The 4682-nt window shown below is 39.5% G+C and overlaps 1 long non-coding RNA gene and 1 pseudogene across 1 annotated transcript in view; one reads left to right on the top strand and one right to left on the bottom strand.

Moving 5' to 3' along the window:
- The first annotated feature begins 6 nt into the window (after window positions 1-6).
- Window positions 7-4682, top strand: part of LOC107195576 — an 8750-nt gene continuing 4074 nt past the window's right edge. Inside the window, exon 1 of the long non-coding RNA XR_003045951.1 lies at window positions 7-1780. This is a non-coding gene — a long non-coding RNA (uncharacterized LOC107195576). The remainder of the gene's footprint in view (window positions 1781-4682) is intronic.
- On the bottom strand, window positions 4048-4165 carry LOC112478852 (annotated as a pseudogene).

Here is a 4682-nt window from a genome sequence, read left to right on the forward strand (position 1 = left end):
GGGGCGGGGGCGGTGGCTGGGAGGGAGCCTCCTGGCCGCCGGCCAAGGGTTTGTTCTGCTCTGGGTTGGCCGGGACTTGCGCTGTGCCGGGTCTAGACACATCCCCAAGGTTCTGGCAGCAGAGGGCTGGCTGGGAGTGCCCGCAGGGAGCAAAGACAGTGAGAAAGCGCTTCACCCGCGCTGGGCAGATATTTTGAACCCTAGGCGACATTTCCTCACCTACAAACCACTGAGAGGCGTCCTGAGGAGAGCGAATGTTTTTGCAGTGCATCATCTCAATAGGGGTGGGGAGTGGAGGAAGCTGATTTGCTAGCAGAGATGCCCAATATAGCGACCCGAGCTTCAGAAAGAATTCTACTCTGTTCTAAGACGTTTCTTCCGTCGCCCACCTTCTATCGCTGACTAAGACACAACTCTCTCTCAGTTTCACAGAGAAAGGGATTAAAAAAAAATGGCTCGGAGCCTTTAGGTGCATTTCACATCTAAACACAAGGAAGGAATCTGTGAGGGTGCCTGTGTGATGTGCTTTTGGTGACATCGGTTTACATTTAGGCGGTGTGGATGGAAACTTGGAGAAAGCCGGCATGCAGAATTTAATGTTTCCTGACTGCTTCTGAAATGATTTGAAATAAATGAAAATATGACATTTTGCTATAATTTTATCACTGATCTTTTCTGAAACAAAAGAAATTCATGCCAACAGGTCATGTCATAGTTACAAAATACACAAAATATATACAATTGTAGAAGTATTTCATTAAGCTGCAAGTTTACCAGAGATAATTTCTTTTAATGTACTTGGCTGTGAGCTAGGGGAGACTTGACTTTTCTAATTGATTAGAATTTTTAAAAATTGTTAGAGTTTAAAATGTTTTATCTGTTCCTGAATTTGGGGCTTCTCTCTTTAACTTACTGTAAAGTAGCATGAGATGAATTAAACAATAATCGGTCATTTTTACTTTGGGACTATATAAGTCAGGAAATTCTTGACTTATTAATCCAAAAATAAAAAGAATTTTTTTAACCTAAGTTTCCATATTCAATCAAAAGTCAAATTATGACACAAAATAAAAAAGCTGGAAATATATTTAAAGGAGCACGTGTTACATTAAAAATACTGGCAGTATTTCCCAGAAAAGGGAATCTGGGGAGGGCACAAAAAGAGGGAGTAAAGAGGAAATAGAGGATGGAATCCTTAGAGCTTATTACCTAATTTTAGAGAAGACATGGAATTATAATGGAGAAATGCAAAAGACCACCTTTTCTTTATAGGAAAAAGGCAATGTACTTTTTGAAAAAAAAGGTCAGTTTCAACTACATGGCAGGGAAAAATGTCACATGTCGACGTGACTTTAATTATGCTGGTTAATCATCATTATAATACTAAAGATCTTCCAAAGTTTGGCTTTTCTTAATTTACTTCTGCCAAACTTCGTTTCTAAAATATTTGAACAAATTTTGTGTTAACAAACCTAATATTCTAGAAAAGGGTGGCGAACCTAATATTCTAGAAAAGGGTGGCGTCGGGTTCAGTGTGTTGTGTAGTGCTCGGTTTACCTCTAATACTTACTAAAAGATTGTTGTTCCTCTAACTCTTCCAAAAAGTTGGCTGCAAAGTGGTTGGGGCTGTGTTCTATGGAAAAATGTAGAAACCGTTTCCCATCTATTGTTTTTCAGTCTTCAGCTGTGATGAATAATCTTGACGGTGAAAAAAGTCAACAGGAACAGTGAGAAAGCATGTCCTGCATTCCAGCAAGGAAAGGACTTTCTGAGGAGACCTGTGAGTGAATGCTTAACTAGTTCTCAAAGGAGGCAAAGCAACCTGGCTGGGAAGTCCATGTCCAAGTCGAATTAACAGCAGCACATGAAATCATAATGATCAGTGAAGCATTGTCAATGACAAAATGAATTCCTAATGAGAAGAAAAACCACAAACCTTTTAACCTGCCTTGACAAGAAGCTGGCACCAAAGAGAAACAGATCTTATTCTGGTTATAATGGCTGAGAATTGGCTCAAACTTTGTGAGAAATGAAGAGAAAATGAAGAACATTGTTAGCATAGTATAAGAATTGAATAGGTGATATAAGGAAACAAAATATCTTTTCTTCGATACCCACACAGATAACTTTAGGCTTAGAGGCAAGTTAATAACTTTCTCCAAATCATTTACTAAAAATAAAATGAGTAAATGGCGACTCATTTGCTCTTTTTTTTTTTTTTGAGAAGCAGTGTTAAAGGTCAGCCAGCTCATGTATTATATGTTACTAAAAATACAGAGCTAAAAGGGACACAGATCGTGCAAACCAGCCATCTTAGATGTGAAAACTGAAGTTGAAATGCATGAAAATAGTTTATTCTTTAGGGATTTTGTAGATATAATGAAACATTGTAAAGCTGATAAACAACTGTAGCACCTGTTAACCACTTGTGAGACATGGGATTCCTAAGTGATCTAGGGAGGGCCTGCTCATAGCAAGATTGTGAAGCTATTTGCCTTTTGTGTTCTCTCATCCCCTTCTCAAGGATCCCTTACCCCATGGCACAGCTTCCTCTTCCCATTCCCACCACCCCAGGCCCTCTTCATATCTCAGGTGGCTCCATCTAATTAACACTTTAGGATTAGGAATCTAAGGTTCGATCACTTACAATGATAATTAAGATTTTAAGAAGCAGGCATCTTTCCAACATTTCCCAACACTCGAAGCCTGAGACTAGCCAAATGTGCCTTTGTTGAGTAGTTCAGAAAAGGGATTATAGCTTGGATCATATCTAAGGTTATTACTAGGTGTGATATAAAAAAATCAATAACCAGTATGAAAGAGCCATCCAGCAGTCATTCCAGACTTGGGTCACAGCTCTGAAGCTGCACCTTAGAGTCTTGCTGGCTAGTTGCTGGCTCAATGGGAGGGTGAGGGCCCTTAGGAGAAAAGGGCAAGCGGGGAGGGGGTGCACTTCAGAGAGCGACTATTTATATGCAAGGACACAAATGTCAATAATTTTACAATCTGTGTGTTCAGCTGTATATTTACCCTGATTATCACCATCACCATCTCACACACCTTCCACCATTCACCCCCATTCACCAAATTCCATTCAAGCCTTCTTCCCATACCTGCTATACTTCTTCCATATTTTCCATTTTATACATGGAAAGATACTGCTTTCCAGAAGAAAGCTTGCCTCTTCGCCTGATCCCTTCTTCCTTCTGTTCTGGCTTGAAGTCCCTGCTGGAATCTTCCTCAGTTTGAGTCTTTCCATTTTGAGTATTTTAAATAATTTTAAAAATATATTTTCTTAAAAAAGAAAATAACTATTTCTATATTTTAAAAATCTTTCTGACCAAGGTGGATGAGAAAGTATTGTTTTCATGGTGTTTCTTCAAATTAGCTTCACTTTTTAAATTTGCAAATGAAAAACGTTATTTGACATCTATCCAATAGATGTGCAGTGAACATTTAAGGAGGTGATACATGTAAAGCACTGATACCTAGCTCTAACATATATGGGATTAAGGGTATAAATTTTAGTCCACAGATTCAAGGGTGGAATAAATGTATTTTAGTTTAAAGTATTTTTATTGTAAAATAGTTCGCCATTCATGATACAGCAAACAGTATAATGAACACCATCAAGTCTGATCAAATAATATCATTTTTCTTTATTCATTTCAGATTTTTTTAAAAGTAGAAAACATTACAAATACTATTGAAGTCCCTTGTGAGATATAACTTTCTGTAACTGAACTTAATTTCTTTTATAAATCCCTGTTGCTTCAGGTAGCAGAATCTTCCTCTCAGTCAATTCCTAGTTTTTTCCATTTTGTTGGGGTTGCAGCTACATTCCAGAGGCTTATGAATTGCCAAGGAATCTCAGGGTGGGTCTATGGAGAGGCTCTTCCTTAGCTGCACATCTCGAATCTGCTGATAGGTATATATTTCTATCTGTCCTCAGTCATTGGTCCATTTAAGACACTGCTACAATGCCCTTCATGCTCATTCTCATTCCACATGACCTCAAGCCTAGAGGCCCTTTTTAATTTTTTTTAAGGCCTACAGCACCTGATATTCCAAGGTGGTCTCCCATCCAGGTACTAACCAGGCCTGACCCTGCTTAGCTTCCGAGATCAGAAGAGATCAGGCACTTCAGGGTAGCATGGCCATAGACGAGACACTTTTTGCTACTTCTGTTCTTCTTTTGGCGCTCTGTGCAAGTCTGATGAATCTGAGTGGGCAGGCAGGACACAGCATCATGGAGCCTCCCATGATGAGTGAGGTGCAGAGACAGAGCAAATGCTGTGCCATTGCGCAGAGAAACTCTAGGAGGCTGCTACTTCCGTGGACCTTACCTAAAAGCAAGCAGCACATGTCTCTCTGCTCTTAGATCCTCCTAACTTACCTGGGGCTGTACTAGGGACACATGTGTCAAAAATTACTTTTGCTTATTTCCCAATTTCCTCTTCCTTGAGCAGGAAGCCTTGCACATCCGTCACCCAACAACGTTTTTTTTTTTTTTTCTTATGCCCTCAATTCCCCCAGGACTAAGGCTTTTGGAATAATAATAATAAAAAAATTCTTATCTTTGCTTTTCTGATGTAATAAACTTTCCCTAGACATGGGGATGGGTGGAGCAGGGGAAGGCTCCAGGGGCATCCAGAAAAGAACGTTAGTGAAAACATTTCTGA

This window comes from Pteropus alecto, unplaced genomic scaffold (genome assembly GCF_000325575.1).
Source record: "Pteropus alecto unplaced genomic scaffold, ASM32557v1 scaffold22, whole genome shotgun sequence".
NCBI classification, from domain to species: domain Eukaryota; kingdom Metazoa; phylum Chordata; class Mammalia; order Chiroptera; family Pteropodidae; genus Pteropus; species Pteropus alecto.